Source organism: Bombina bombina, chromosome 2 (assembly GCF_027579735.1).
Source record: "Bombina bombina isolate aBomBom1 chromosome 2, aBomBom1.pri, whole genome shotgun sequence".
Classification (NCBI taxonomy): Eukaryota; Metazoa; Chordata; class Amphibia; order Anura; family Bombinatoridae; genus Bombina; species Bombina bombina.
Window position 1 is genome coordinate 155,036,371 of NC_069500.1, and position 17,787 is coordinate 155,054,157.

The following is a 17,787-nucleotide window of genomic DNA, read 5'->3' on the forward strand; positions in this document are numbered from 1 at the left end:
TGTCTACTGCTTTTGACACAGTTAACCATCTCCTTCTTAAAACCCTACATTCATTTGGCATCCGAGGCACAGCCCTCTCCTGGTTTGCCTCATATCTCTCAAACTGCTTGTTTTCAGTTTCCTTTAACAACATATCATATCTTCTGATCCCTAGCCTCTCTCAGTTGGAGTACTGCAAGGCTCTGTCTTTCCAGTACCACTTATATGCTGATGATACCCAAATCTATCTATCCTGATAATTCTCCCTCCTTACTCATCCAGATTTCCAACTGCCTCTCTGCAATTTCCTCTTGGATGTCTTCACACTACCTCCAACTCAATCTGTCCAAAACTGAGCTGCTTTTTCAAAACATCCAACACCTGACATTTCTCTGACGGTCGGAGACTCTATTCAAACACCTCACCCCAGGTCCGCTGTCTTGGGGTCACATTTGACTCAGAACTCAAATTTAATCCACATATACAAGCGCTTACCAAATTCTGCCGTGCACATCTACGCAACATTTCAAGAATTCATCCCTTCCTTACTCAAAAAATACAAAAATACCAATTAATTATTTTTAATAAGTAAAACTTGTCTATATAAATTGCAGGTCTGTTTCTGAGTTTTTCTTACCATAAAACCTAATTTCCTTACCTGCATACAATCATTACTTAAAGGTTATCTATGTATTCAAGACCATCTTTGCTAGTAACTAGTAGAACCTTATTTTTTAGTAGGATTGTGATACATTGATTATTGCAATCTACTTCTAAATGGCCTTCCAAAACACAGCCTCTCCTCCCTCCAATCTATTATGAATGCTTCAGCTAGACTCATTAACCTAGGTCGCTGATCTGCATCAGCTGCTCCACTCTGCCAATCTCTACACTGGCTCCCCATACACTCCAGAATACAATTTAAAGTATTAACAAGACAAAGGCGCCTCCTAGTGGGTGGTGCAAAATGGATAATTTAGATGACAAATTAATGGAGCAGCACCCAATTGTGCTCAGTCAGGCAGACTGGGAATTTGCAGTGTCCCAGCTCACTGTCACAGCATTAGTGCCAGTCTCTCCAATGTCCTTAGTGGATAGAATAAGTTCAGACTCTCAAATATGGTTAAAAATTCCACAATTTAATGGTATACATAAAAATCAGAAGTCAACCAAATGACTCTGATATTTAAAATCACACAATGCTACACGTTTCTCAGACCTCAGAGGTTTGAGGAACGCATAGCATTCTGTGATTTTAAATATCATAGACCTTTAAATACAGTAGAATTGCATAATCAACAAATGTATTATAAAAATACAATGCAATAGCACTTTGTAAATTGTAAATGAGCAGTAGATTTTCTTCAAATTTCAAAATGTCCTTCAATTTGTTGGTGCCTGCATTGAGTGACAGCTGTCAGCCAATAAAAGACTCATATGTATACTCTATGAACTCTTGCACATGCTCAGTAGGAGCTGATGCCTTAGGAAGGGTGCATATAAAAAGACAATTTGGTAATAAAATTAAATTGGAAAGTCTCTAAATACGTAAGCAAATATTTTGGGCTGGATCAGTAAAGTTAAGAAGAGCGCGATATTGGAATCATATTTTACGCTCAAACTCTTTATGTGAGCTTGAAACTTGCGTAAAGGGTTTGCGCTTGAAAATTTTTTGCACTAAACACAAAAAAAATATTAAAATTAAGTTTCTGACCTACACTATCCACCCCCAACACTATTAACTCCTTATTCACTGCATCCATCCCACATTGCAAACTACACTAATAATCCCTAATCCAAAACACCCCCATTGTAAACTACCCTGCTATACTATTAAACCCTAATCCACCATAACCCCCATCCCAAACTACCCACTACATTATTAATCCCTAAACTGCCTGAACCCTCACCACAATAACCCCTACATTACTTAACCCCTAAACTGCCACATCCCCCATTGCAAACTACCCCAATACACTACTTTGTCTTGTTAATACCCCAATACACTATTAACCCCTAAACTTCCATAATCCCTCATCTCAAACTACCCCGCTACACTATTAACCCCTTAACCCGCCATAATCCCCACCACAATAACCCCTAAACTGCCACATCCCCCATTGCAAACTACCCCAAAACACTATTAACCCCTAAAACATAATAACCCCTACACTACTTAACCTCCCAAGACTACTAACCTAATACCCCCTAAGTTACAAAAAATAAGACACTACCATTTAAAAAAAAAAAAAAACATTACCAAAATTAAACACTTCCAGTAAAATCCCTATCCTAAACTAAAGTACCCTAAAAAATCTTGAGTCCGGCTCGAGGGGCAGTTGTGGGACATTGGCATCAGGGGTCCTCTGGTGGTGTTCCCCTGGTGGTGTGCTCATCAGTCTTCTTGGGCGATCCTCTTCTGATCTTCCACCCTATCCATCTTCATGCTGTCACCATAGCACACTGAAGATTCCCTCATATATAGGGGTGCCAATATAATGAAAGCTTTTTCTATTGGCTGATTTGAATTGGAAATTCAATACAATTGCAAGGGCACCCCTATATAAGATTCAAGATGGTGAGTAAAAACTTTTGGGTTTAACAATAGGTTGGTTTTTTTGGGGGGGCTGTCTTGGTTTAGTATCAAGTTTTTCTTGCAAAAGAGTTTTAATTACTTGCACTTTTCAGGGTGCTTTTTAGATTAGGATTTTTAAAGATAGTTTTTTTTGTGTGTAGGGGGGTATTTTAGTTTTAGTATAAGTTTTTTTTAGTGATGCTTTTTCTTTAGGGTACTATAGTTTTAAAATAGGGCTTTAACTGGTAGTGTTTTTTTATTTTTGTAATAAGGGATGTGGTAGTGTAGCAGGGCTAAAAGAGTGGGGAAAGGGGCAGTATAAGGGTTATTATAGTAATTTTTGTTTTTTGCTATGGCTGAGAGTGTATAGGTGTTGTTTTTTTAACATTGCTGCTTCATTGAAGTCAATGAGGTGAATATGATATCTTGAACACAATATCACGTGGTTACTAGGGATGGGTGAATGTGTTTATATTCAAATTCGAATGTTAGAACGAATGTTATTGTAGAAATTCGATTTACATAATAGAATGTTGATAAGAACGAATATTCTTAAAAATTCGATTTTCGAATGTTATTTACAGTTTTCGAATGTCACATTCGAATTTGAATGTCACTTTCAAATTCGAATATTACATTTATAAAACACAATTGTAGACTAGAAACACTATTTTGAATTTGAATGTCACATTCAAATCGAATATCACATTCAAATTTGAATATTACATTTATAAAACACAGTATTAGACTAGAAATACTATTTTGAATTTGAATGTGACATTCGAATTCAAATATTGCATTTCGAAATTAAATGAATAGATAGCTAAACATTCTATTATTCGAACGAATATTTTCAAATTTTATTGAAAAATTCGAAAACGATTCGATTCGAACAAACAAATGTATCAAAATTCGTTTTAAATTTCGAATTTTTAGAAACATTCGCCCATCCCTAGTGGTTAAATTTTTGGGTGCATCAGGTTTTGTTCGAGTGCAACGTTTTTAATTTCAACTTGTAATATGAGCGTAATAATAACATATGATCGGGAGCGCAAAATAGTGCTCCACTAGTAATCTAGCCCTTTATCATTGTAAAAAGCTATGTAAACAACCAAGAGATGAAGCTCTAATAGACCAAGATTAGATACATTTTCAAGAGGTCACGGTTTTTTAATAATTCCAAAATGCAAATAAATGCTTGAAAATTATTTTCTAATTGGTTAGAATACTGTTGTTGAAAGCTAAAGAGACACTGTACTGTAATTGTTGTCCTCTAATACATTCTTAATCACTAATAATACCTGCTGCATAATTTAAAATGCATTGAAAACTACTCCTTTATGTTTTTGTCTTGCAACTAAAACATTGATTTTGCTCATTGAAATTACCATCATTTAAATGGGCTTGTTCTCAAGACCAATAGATATTTCAGTGAGTGCAACCAGTTATTTCAAATACAACAAAAAACCTAAAGGAACAGTTTTCCAAACATTTAATATTCTGCATCTAGTATAAGTTATTAAGAACACAGTAAGAAGAGACAAATTATACTGTACAGTGTTGTTACTTCATTTAAACTAAATTGAGAAGACCTTCAGGCAGTGCACAGCTTTTCTAATAGGTTGGAATAGAGACCTGAATAGAGCTTAATGACTTAGTTTAACCACTTTATCTTGCAGAAGACATTCATAAATTCATCAGCCTTCCTTAAAGGGACACTCAAGTCAAAATTAAACTTCCTGATTCAGATAGAGCATGCAATTGTCAACAACTTTCCAATTTACTTCCATTAACAAAATGTGCACAGTCTTTTTATATTTACACTTTTTGAGTCAACAGCTCCTACTGAGCATGTGCAAGAATAAGTGTGTATGCATTTGTGTATGGCTGATGGCTGTCACGTGATACAGGGAGAGTGGAAATAGACATAACTTTGCAATTTATTTAAAAAAAATCTACTACTGATTTGTAGTTCAGACTAAGTGCTATTGCATTGTCTTCTTATCATGCATTTGTTGATTATGCAAATCTACTGTATTGACTGGTTCTTTAAGCCATGGTTCCAAGTGCAGTGACTAAGAGGCTCACACCTAACTGTATATAAGTAGACAAAAAACAGCTAGCAATTCCAGCAAACCTCTTTAAGGGACATGTGGGGGCATGAGGCTTCACTTAAAGGGGCAGTAAAGTCCAAATTAAACTTTCATAATTCAGATAGGGCATGTAAATTTAAACAACTTTTCAATTTACTTTTATAATCATATTTGCTTATTTCTCTTGGTATTTTTTGTTAAATACTAAATCTAAGTAGGCTCATAGTGAGAGGTGGACTGCAGAGTCTTAGTAATCAGCCTGTCTGGCTGTGAGCTAATAACATGTTGTTTGTTCATGTGTGCCATATAGATAACAGTGTGCACACTCCTGTGGAATTATTTAAGAGTCAGCACTAATTACCTAAGTGCAATCGGACTATAAAGATTAGAAAGATGTCAGTGGAAAGCTTCAGCACTACATTGTACACATGCAAGCAACTGATTGCATTTAAAGCAGCTGCAGCAACACTCTTTACAATGGGCTGGGATTTATCTCTCTGGGAAGCTGATTTCTACTATCCCCTTTTGTTTCCATAGTTTTTCTACAGACAATAGTACAGCACATTTTCATTATAGCTGATGGTTTAAACTGACAAAAGGAGCTTTTTTGAAATAACAAAATCAAATTAAAGGACATATTTGTAAATAACTTAATATCCTTCAACAGGTTGAGTGAACAATCGGCAACACATTAAATAGGAGATCATTTTACAGTACAGTGTCCCTTTAAGATCACAGCAAGTGAACAGGTTACCGTTATTTTTGTAACACCACAACTAATAGTCTAATATATTTTTCAGTCCTAAAAGGCTTTTGTCACTTATTATATCCTAATCCAATTAACAGTTGTGATGGGTACTTGATAAATATATATATATATATATATATATATATAGCAATAGGTTGTGGGAATATAAATCATCATTGAGACTCAAAAATAGTAGCTATTACATCAAAAAACACAACCATGGTTCACCACAAAATATGATATAATTAAACAGGGATGCCATTTATATTGAGGGTTTTTAAGTTTTAAATTATCTCATGCTCATATTAAATTAAGCTGTTCTATTTTTAAATCCAACTATGCATTAAGTAATGGATTATCACTCATTTGTAGGATTGCGCAGTATTTCATATCAATATATTATCCGCAGTATAGACTTGTTTTTGATGCAGCTGAATTTGATTAAGATATGGATTAAGTGGGCTCCCATTGGTGTTAGTAAACCTGGTTAAATCAATATCCTGCACAGAGCCCTTTAGAAAATAAAGTTCAGATGAAGCGGCAAATAAATACATGGTGTTCTCTCTTGTTAATTACACAATGCCCAGTTTACTGAAAACCTATAAATGTTTAATTTAATTCACTATAAACATTAAACATCTGCTAAAGTTTTCTTTAAATTAATGTTGTTATTAAATTAGCTTTTCTTTTTTCCCCTTATACTTTAAAACATTTTGCATACAATAAGTTTGGACTAAATTATACTGTTGTTGTGCTGTTTATTAACAATTTATTATCTATCCTTTGAAAGGGATATGAAACCCAGAAATATTATTTTGTGATTCAGACAGAAGTAAATTGGAAAGTTTTTTAAAATGGTATGCTCTATTATCAAATTTGCTTTGTTCTCATGGTATTCTTTGTTGAAGAGATACTTAGGTAGGTGTCTGGAGCACTACATGTCAGGAAATCTAGTGCTCTTGCAAATGTATAACATTTTAGAAAAACTGCTGCAATATAGTGCTCCAGATACATGCACGCTCTTGAGTTTACATTCCTCCTTTTCAATAAAAGATACAAAGAGAATGAAGAAAATATGATAATAAAAGTAACTAAGAAAGTTGGTTAAAATTGCATCCTCTATCTGAACCATGAAAGAAAAGTTTGGGTTTCATGTCCCTTTAATAGTGCATAGTAAAAACAAATTTGCAATATATTTCATTATTTATTTTGACCCCCACACCACCACCACCTTCTCTGTAATTTTACAGTTTTCTACAATGCCGAGGATTAAATACATACATGGAGGTAGGGTTGACACCTCGGCCATGTTTTCCCGGACACTTATGAGTTACACATGCTGCAGGGTGTGCAGGGAGGAACATGTATTGTTCTAATGCGTTCATTTTTTCACACACTCACCTTTTATGTTAATTTATTGCAACACAGCAGAAAAATATTGTAATTACAAGGTGTTAACAAACCTTACAATTTAGGGTGAGTTAGCGATGCTTTGCAACACTCGTTGGAATACAGAGGTTAACACTAGTAGACTCCAACCCCTGATATTGCTGCAGCGTTGACAATTTTGCCTATAATTTTAGCTTTGAAAACTTACGCTCTTTATGGTGCCCTTCATAAGATATTGGGGCCTATCTATCAAGCTACGAACGGAGCTTGATGGCCCGTGTTTCTGGCGAGTCTTCAGACTCGCCAAAAACAGCAGTTATGAAGCAGCGGACAAGAATCGCCGCAATTCAACCCGATCGAATACGATCGGGTTGATTGACACCTCCCTGCTGGTGGCCAATTGGCCACGAGTCAGCAGGGGGCAGCGTTGCACCAGAAGCTCTTGTGAGCTGCTGGTGCAATGCTGAATACGGAGAGGGTATTGCTCTCCGCATTCAGCAAGGTCTTGCGGACCTGATCCGCACAGTCGGATCAGGTCTGCAAGACCTTTCATAAATAGAGGCCATTGTCTTCTAAGAGAAATTACAATCTCCACATAAATATTGCCACACAATTATCTCTTGTGCAGTGCCTGAAACAAAAGGTTAATGTTAGTTATCAAAACCTAAAACTACCTATATACACTTCATTAATGCAATTAGGACACACACAAAAAAAATTCCCACTTGCGTGTTGACTGCTCTCAAAGTAAACGCATATTGTTGAAAGTGAGTTAGTGCGGGAGCAAAAGTCTTCGGATATCATGACGCGTTAAATTTTTCTACCAATAGACTTCATGCGCTAACCAGACACTGCATTGGACTAACTGAGCTAAACCCAAAGAGAGTTAGGAATACTTAATATTTTATTCTATGTAAAGAACTTAGGAATTTACTTTTTATTTTAAAATATATTTTTCTATACATATCTGACTGTATTTTTGTAAAATATATCTCTCTAAGAATATATACAGATATAGATATATATATATATACAGCTCTGGAAAAAAATTGAGAGCACCGCCAGATGTAAAGTTTTTGTGCACGGTTTAGCACTCAAATTACAAGATGAAAGTAAATTTTTGTGCGTGAGCGAAATCCAACAAGCATTAACACACCATATTACACTCTTGAGACCTAACTACCGATCTTTAGTTAGGTCTCAGGAGTGTAATATGGTGTTTTGAACAGCCTTAGGAATGACAACTAATAGGCCGTATTTGGCCTGGATGGTAGTGATCCAGGGCTACCAGTTTTGGATAGATTAGGGTATTCAGCTTAGATCAATAGAGGGTGGTGATCAGTATAGCTGAAATAGCACCCTGTGACCATTGATATGTAGTCTAACACTGGGTTTGGCTATAGGACATCGGAGGGTGTCACTGACAGGCTTAATACTGGCCGAGCAGACAGTTATGAGTAATACACCTGTCTCTAAGTCTATTACTCTAAAAATAGGCAGTATTATGCCGGATGCCTTACTAATGCTTGAATATATTGTGGTGTATGCTACTCCCAATGCCTATCCGTCTTATTGCCGTATGTTGTAATTTTAACTATTTTGTTTTTGAATTTGTGTTTTGATTTTCTACAGTTGGCCACTGTGGGCATTGGTACCTCCACTTGTGCATGCGCAGTAGCCTGAATTGGACGCCGCGGTACTGCACACAGCTGAGCAAAGCTGTTTTCACTGGGTATATGGTGTATTTAAGAGAGGTAAGTTGTTTCCACTTATTGTTTGTATCTGAGGATGGGGGCGACCCCAAAAACGTTTATACATTGAACAATGTTATTTGAAAAATCTGGTGGAGTGCTTACCAGATTGCGATGCTATATATATATATATATATATATATATATATATATATATATATATATATATGTTTGTATATGTGTGTATACATGTATATTTATTTTTTATATGTGTATATACTGTATATGTATGTGTGCACATACATAGTTACACATAAATACACATGTATACATATATATACCCATATATATATATATATATATATATAGTATCTACAGCCACAAACACACACTATATATATATATATATATATATATATATATATATATATACACACACACAATGTATGCACACAAATACATTGGAGCCCTTTCCAGTCGAACACCTTGACATATACCATATCCCTTTTCAAACATTTTTCTAAATATTTAAATTATACATGTTTATTGAAAAATGTATATATGTATGCAATCATTTATTTTAATGCGTTTTTGATTTGTTTTGAGCAACCTTTTTTTTTTAACCCTTACAGTTTACTTCAGGTCTCAAGTCATGCTAAATATTACAGTGCTGTTTCAGCTTTTGCTCAAGCACAAACTAACTTTCAACTTGTAATATGTGCACAAGTTATCGTGTTTGCGATATCCATTGAAAGTATATTTGGCACTCAAGTGAAGTCTGATGAGCTACCCATCTCTGGTTAACACGCTTTACCATGGACTTGTAATATCATGTTGCGTGGTCCTGCAATGTAGCGTATCATTAATGCGCCACTTGCAATCTGGCCCTCAATGTTTAATTTTTTTTTTTTTTTAAACATAAATTCAAGAACAGAGTCCAATTTTAGATTTTCATTACTATGTCTAGGGTTTACACCATAAAATATGGCTAGATTACAAGCAGAATGCAAGAATATTAGTACTGTTGTGTATTACTACATCTCAAGTCCAAAGTTATTTTAAATCTAGCTCAAGCGATAATCCAGTGTGAGCTAACAACAGCATTTTGGACAGTGCGATTGCACTAAATCACTCACATAATAGTGGGGCCACACTGTAAAATTCAATGTAATGTAGGATAGCGCTTGAGCGCTAAGCTCAAGTAAAGTTCCTCATGTAGGTTTGTTCTATACTATTTTATTGAAATGTAAGTATTAAATACTTCACACATGCATACTACAAATTCACACATACATACACACACTTCTGATCACTTCCCGGTTTCACCCCTTGTCACATACTCTACCCCTTTAATTCTGCCAGAAAACTTTTTTTTTTCTTATTAAACCTTTGTTTTCTAAGTATTGTCAAATTGTAACTTAAATCCTTTATCTCATATAGCATTTTCATGTGTTTTGTAATACAAACTATCAAGCAATAATGGTTTACTTCAGGTCTCAAAAAGCGCTAAATTTGACAGCGGTATTTCAGATTGTGCTTAACTCCCCATTTGTATTACCAGCACAATAAGCAAGCTAATAGTGCTCCCTGGGCTATCAAGTAAAAGTATAGAGCACATTAAGAAAAGTTTCAGACATATTAAGATTCTTTGGTTAAAATATTTAAGCACCCACTTATCATATCAGATTTTGCTTTATTATGCAAGGTCACATAAAAGATAAAGCTCCCTACGATATCGATAGCGCTGCCCTTTTTATCAACCCAAAATCTTCTTTAAATGTTTTAGCACAGTGCAAGTTGCATTTTATTGTCTAGCAAAAAGGTTTGTATGTTCCATGTCTAATTGCTTTTTTAAATATGCGACTAGATTCCAATCTTGGTTGATTGAAATCCACCAAACTTTAGGTGGTGGAGAGTGTGATGAGAGCAGGAAGTGATGTCACTGGTTGGGGGTGGGGCTTAGGTCCGGTAGTCTGTATCACAGTTAGTTAGTGAAATCAACCTGACTAGATGTATGTTTCTGTGCTTTGTAATAAAATAGAGTTTTGCCATCATTGCTGTGTCCTGCATATGTCCTGCATCTCATGACATTTTGTCAGAAGTTCTGGCCTGCGCTTCGGTTCCTGATCGATGACGATGTAAAAGTTTACCCCACCTGAGCCTTTTGACTTATCTCAGCCTGCAGCTTGGCCCACATGGTGTCAGCGGTCTCAGCGCTTCAGGATTGCTTCTAAACTGAATAAGGAGAGTGGTGAAGTACAAGTTAATTCTATTTTATACTCTATGGGGAAGGATGTGGAGCCAGTGTTCAATGCTTTTATTTTCCAAGAAGGGGAAGAATTTAACTTTGATATAGTTATGGATAAACTCAGTGCCCACTTTGTGCCCAAAAGAAATGTGATTCATGAGAGAGCTTGTTTTCACAAACATAATCAGCATGTGGGAGAATCTGTGGAGTCATTTGTGGGCAGCCTGTATGAACTAGCTGGATTCTGTAAGTTTGGTGTTGCTAAAGAAGAGCAAATCAGAGACAGAATAGTTATTGGAATTGCAGATGCTGAAGTCTCACTGAAGCTGCAGTTAGAGCCTGATTTAACATTAGATGGGGCTATTAGGATGGCCCGCCAGAGTGAACTGGTGAAAAAGCAAAGTGCTGATCTGAGGTCTGAGAGTATTGTGGATGAAGTGCAACAGTTCAGGAAAACTGCTAGTGAAAGGCACAGTGTGAGCGGTAGATCTAAAATAACGGATAGACCTAGAAGTGGATGGGCGCAGCATGCCTGAATGAGTGCTATATGCCCGGCCAGAGATAAAAGATGCAGAAAATGTAACAGAATGGGCCATTTTGAAGTGGTGTGTAAAACTGAATACATTAAGGAGATGCAGGTGGATAGTGACCAAGAGGGTCAGGAAGTGTCTTTTGTGGGGTCTGTTGTGGAAAGGCCAAGCTCAGAGGAAGATTGGAAGGTTACTTCTGCTGTAATGGGAGCCAAAGTTGATTTCAAGATTGACACAGGAGCAGATATCACTGTAATGTCTTTTGCTGCATTTATGAAACTGCCTAGACAGCCCCAGCTGGCGAAGGTTACTACAAATGTTACTACAAATGTTACTACAAATGTCCATAGTCCCAGTGACCGCATTGATTGTGCAGGGAAATTTCTTGCCAGCTGTGAGTACAAGCAAAGGAAGTTCACTATGTGGGTGCATGTGATTCGAGGTCAGTGTGTTAACAATTTATTGAGCAGAAAAGCAGCCTGTGACTTGGGCCTCGTGGCCAGAGTGAATGAGATCTCCGAAGATATGTTTGGCGAATTGGGCCTACTGAATTGCAAGCCAGTCCATATAGCACTTAAAAGTGACGGAGTCCCATACAGTATTTCTACTCCCCGTAGAATTCCATTCCCGCTCATGCCTCAAGTGGAGAAGGCGCTTATGTGCATGAAGTCTATGGGGGTTATTGAAGAGGTTGTTGAAGCAACTGATTGGTGTGCCTCCATTGTTCCTGTTGCAAAGAAAAACGGAAAGGTGCGCATCTGTGTGGACCTGAAAAGGTTGAATGAGGCAGTAAAGAGAGAGAGATTTGTGCTGCCGACATTAGAAGATATAGCTCCAAAGTTGGCTGGGGTGAAGTTCTTTTCTACATTGGATGCTTCTAGCGGCTATTGGCAGATCCCCCTAGATCCAAAGTGCCACAAACTGACTACCTTTATCACACCGGTAGGTCGGTTTTGCTTCTGCAGACTCCCCTTTGGGATATCCTCTGCTCCTGAAATCTTTCAAAGGGAAATGAGTTCTCCTGAGTGACCACGTGGGCACGGCAGTCGTCATGGAAGACATTCTAGTGTATGGGTCTACAGTGGAGGAGCATGATCAGCGTTTAAGTTGAGTGCTGCAGACTATCAAAGAGTCAGGACTGAAGTTAAATAAAGAAAAATGTCATTTTAGAAAAACTGAATTATGTTACTTTGGGCATATTATCAATTTGTGCTATTGAACAGATGAAAAGTCCTTCTGATGTACATGAGCTGAGACAGATATTGGGCCTTGTAAATTATGTGGGCAAGTTTCTTCCAGATTTATCAACAGTTCTACACCCTATCACAGAGTTGCTAAAGAAAGACGTTGCCTGGGTCTGGGGACCTTCACAAGAAAAATCTTTTACGCAGGCCAAGTCCCTGCTGGGGTCTGCCCCAGTGCTGGGGTTCTAGGACCCTTCCAAAAAGACTGTGGTTAGTGCTGATGCAAGCAGTTATGGGTTGGGGGCTGCTCTCCTGCAGTTAAATGAAAATAAACTACTGCCCATCGCCTACTGTTCCCGCACACTGACGGCTGCTGAGTCAAAATATGCTCAAACTGAGAAAGAGTGCCTGGCTGTAGTTTGGGCCTTTGAGCGCTTTCAGTGTTATCTAGTGGGTTTAGAGAAATTTAGTCTGGAGACTGACCATAAACCGCTAGTCCCTCTAATCAACTCTTATGATATCGACAAAACACCCTTAAGATTCCAGAGACTTTTAATGAGACTACTCAGGTTCAATGTTCAGGCAGTGCATGTGCCGGGGAAACAACTGGTTGTGGCAGATACACTATCCAGGCTCCCGCTGGCTGCTGCTGAAGAATCCTCAACCGAATCTGATGTGAAAGTGTATGTTGATTCGGTTCTGGCCTCAAAGTCCATTTCTTCAAGGAAACTGGAAGAAATAAAGAAAGAGACATATTTGGACACAGATCTGCAAGAGGTTATAAAGTACATAAAAGATGGCTGGCCCGAGAGCCGGGCAGCCTGGATGTCTTTAAGTTCTTACCAGTCAGAGAGGTCGCAGCTCACAGAGCTGGAGGGGATGGTGCTGTTCCAAGACTGCATCGTTATTCCTGTCAGCATGAGGAAGGAGATACTAAACAGGATTCACGATGGCCACTTAGGCATTACAAAGCGCAGAGAAAGGGCAGCTACAACTGTGTGGTGGCCTGGGATCAGCTCCGACATTGCAAATCACATGTCTAAATGTGCCTTTTGCCGGGAACGCCGGCCTACTCAGAGAAGGGAGCCCTTGATTTCTACTCCGCTGCCTGCGGGGCCGTGGCAGAAAATAGCTGCTGATTTGTATGAAGTGCACGGGAAAAAGTTCCTGTTGTAATCGACTACTATTCCAGGTATTTGGAAATTGCACCTTTGAATGATATCACAAGTTATCAATCATCTGAAGAGCTTGTTCGCCCGGTGGGGCATTCCAATGGAGCTGGTGAGTGATAATGGCATGCAGTTCACTTCTACAGAGTTCAGTGCTTTCAGCAGGGAATATGACTTTGTACATTCCACGTCTAGTCCACATTACCCGCAGGCCAATGGAATGGCTGAAAGGGCAGTTCAAACAACAAAGTTCATTTTAATGCAATCTGAGCCGTACCTAACCCTCTTGTCATACAGGGCGATGCCCATTCAAGCCACCGGGTTTAGCCCGGCACAGCTGATGCTAGGACGCCAGATTCGCACCACTTTACCCTCAGTGGGTGTCTTCAAGCCGACTAGCTCTGTTCCTCGGGACGAAGTCCTTAGGAGGGATGAAGAGGCCAAAAAGGGCTATTGTTTCTTTTACGACAGGAGACATTTTGTCAGGCCGTACAGCAACTAAATGCGGGGCAAAGTGTCAGAATTAAACTGGATGATGAGAAGAAATGGAAGACGCCGGCTACGGTAATTGGACGCTCTCCAGAACCAAGGTCTTATGCAGTCCTTACTAATGGAGGGACGGTTACACGCTGTAACTGAAGACATCCTCAGCCTGTACCTGAGAGTCTGGAACTGGATGCCTCAGTACCACCGCCGGTGGGATCCCCTGTTCTAAGAGAGGTGCCTTCCCCTCAGCAAGATCACAGCGGGGATATGTCTTTGCCTCCAGTGGACCCTTATTCACCTTCTTCTGTATCAGAGGACAGTTCATGCAAAGTTACATCAAGCGGAAGGGTGGTGAAACTTCCGGCCCGATATAGGGACTGACTTTAGATTGAACAGTGACTGGAAGTATTGGCAGAATAATCCCATGGTCACTGTGGACTAGGGTAGTCTACCCCGATGTCCAAGTCAGGATGTAATTAATGTTGTTTATTTTTCTGTAACCAATTTGCTATATACTGTTCAAAAATGTTGTTGTATGCTCTTTGTATACCCTGTTATTTGTTATATTTAAATGTATGCTTCGCCCTTTGAAAAGGGGAAAGATGTGATGAGAGCAGGAAGTGATGTCACTGGTTGGGGGCGGGGCTTAGGTCTGGTAGTCTGTGTCGCAGTTAGTTAGTGAAATCAACCTGACTAGATGTATGTTTCTGTGCTCTGTAATAAAATAGAGTTGTACAATCATTGCTGTGTCCTGCATCTCATGACAGAGAGGTTATGTAGTAGTGGTCTTAAGACCACAGCTACTTAACTAGCGTTTCAAGCTCGCCTGAAATGCTGAGGCTCTGAAGGTGCTCTCACAGCCTAATAAATGGAGCCCAAAGCTACAGAGTGCAATTAAATTTTTGTTTGAAAAACATGTAATTGTTACACATAAGCAAACATCCAGATATCAGTATTTTATTTGTGAACGTTATTAATAGCTTAAACATGGGATGTGCTCCCTTTTATCAATGTAATAGAGCTATGTTCATATATATATTAATATGTAAACTGAGTATGCACAAAACAGAGTACAAAAGATAATGGTATGTAATGGTTTTGAAAAACTGTTTCAGACAAATGTTATAAAAAGTATTTATTGATGGATTAGTGAAAACAGAAGAACAGAAAGAGCGCAACCACGACTCAAGGTAAAAGGTATAATGTTTTTACTGTGAGCATATAATAAGTTGCACTTACAAGAAAGTGTAAATAAAAATGCCTTTAGACAGCACACAATCAGTTGATTCCGGTATCTGGGTAGCTGTTCTCGCTTCCAACACTGTAATCCTTTGTCGCTGTGTGTAAAGTCCGGAAGCAGAAGTATTGAGGTAAGCCTCTTTTTCCTGAAGTGGCAGTAATGTCTGTAGACCGTCCTTGTCTACGCGTTTCGTCTGACTTCTGCGGACTTTGTCAAGACACTGGACGCTGATTCAGTGTCTTGGCAAAGTCCGCAGAAGTCGGCTGAAATGCGTAGACAAGGTCTACAGACATTACTGCCACTTCAGGAAAAAGAGACTTACCTCAATACTTCCGCTTACGGACTTTACACACAGCGCCAAAGGATTACAGTGTTGGAGGCGAGAGCAGCTACCCAGATACCGGAATCAACTGATTGTGTGCTGTCTAAAGGCATTTTTATTTACACTTTCTTGTAAGTGCAACTTATTATATGCTCACAGTAAAAACATTATACCTTTTACCTTGATTCGTGGTTGCGCTCTTTCTGTTCTTCTGTTTTCAGTGTCTTGTAGTCTGAACACTCCTTAGTGTTCAGTGAATTGGGAAGCTGCACCGTGAACAGAATACAACGGGAAAGTTTTCTTACCTACCAGAAGCAAAGGGTTTCTTAAATAGATCTACCATACTCCCAGAGTCACAAAGGCGAATTGTGGTGTGTATAAAGTTGGGGTAAATTCCCATTATACGTCTTTATATTTTTAAGATAGAGGTTATAGAACATTTATTATTGTATAATAAGCACTATTTGGAAATCATACTCAAGGCTGTTATATTTTTGATTATTGTATTATGATAGCAGGTCAGACATAATTTGTGTTTTTAACACTTTGTACTTTATTCAAATTTGTGTTTTAAGACATTATATACATTTTAAGTCTATTAGAGTATTTGTTAGTTAGCGCAGCGTGTTTCTGGTTGTGGTTTTATTGATGGATTAGAATAAAGTTTGTGAGTGGCCTCAGTGCGATATGCTTTATTTATGAAAAGTTAAAGGTTCACTGCTAGCAAGGCAGCATCTAGTAGTGAAATGAATAACTGCACAATTAAACATTTATGTGTCTCTTGCCCACTCTTATACTGACTCTCGCACAACAGCAGAGGTTGTAAATCACCATAGATGGATCACATCTCAGGTTGTGGAGAGCTTAGGAAGTGTCTAATGAGTTACCTCAGTCATTTGTAAACCACAAATTCTCCCTTTGTTTGGGGAGGTGGTTGACAAGAATGTCTTAATATTTGTCTCTGTTAATATTTATGACTAACTGAAATAAGAGTATCTAAAGAATCAATGAATGAACTGTAGTTTTGCTAACAATAAGTAAGGTTTTTTTTTCATTTGTGATCACTAAATGCTGCTGTATGTCTCTATTCTTTGCCTTTTACATTATCCCCTGTAAGTAAATCAGATTTGGCCCCTTTTGCTAAACTCATGTGTTGCACTTTTTTTTAAAATGGTGGCTCATTGTCATCAAAAGTGTGACTCAATTGAATACTTATGTTTGTACAGACATAACAAAGTTCCAGAGGGAGGGGCATTTCCTCCCAATTACCTACCCTCCTACACACACAGTAGACCACTGGCAATCTATTTAATTTGTTTATGGATATATATATATATATATATATATATATATATATATATATATATATATATATATATATATATATATATATATATATATATATATCCATAAACAAATTAAATAGATTGCCAAAAAAAAAAAAAAACATGAACTAATTCTGATTTGAAAGCATTTTAAAAGATATTCTTCCTTGGCTTAATTTGTATGTAAAGATTCAAGTGTAATACTTAAATCGAGCACTATTCTTTATATTGTTGAGGACATTTTTAAAAGACAGTTCAAGTGCTAGAAGCCTTTAGGCACAATAGATGAACAATGACATTTCTAGCAGATTAAGACACAAAAAGACCTTGAAATGTGACTGAAATTGCAGCCTCATTCAATCTTCTTGAGTGATACCTATCAAACAAGTAAAAGGAACAGTCTTCTAAGAGCAATTCTCTTTTAAAGAATATTACATTGCTGTGCTGTCAAAGGTGACTAAATGGGTCAATATGATTTATGAATACATAGAGTTGTCTCTCAATCATAAACATTTCTTGGGTTTTGATTTTAACAACAAAGAATTTTGAAATTGAACCTAATACCTTTACAAAAAATAAAATAAAAATAAACTTATGTATCCAAATTTAAATCAGTTGAAATTTCTGCTGGTTTGCTACAATAAAATCAATTACCGAAGCCCACATTTAAACCTTGATATCTGATATATACACCTATTGTCTTCTGTTGTAAATAATAAAAGTTCACCAACGAAAGGCCAGAGATTGCATTTTATAGAATCAGTCAAAACAATACCAATTAATTGTGACACATTCCAGGGTAGACTAC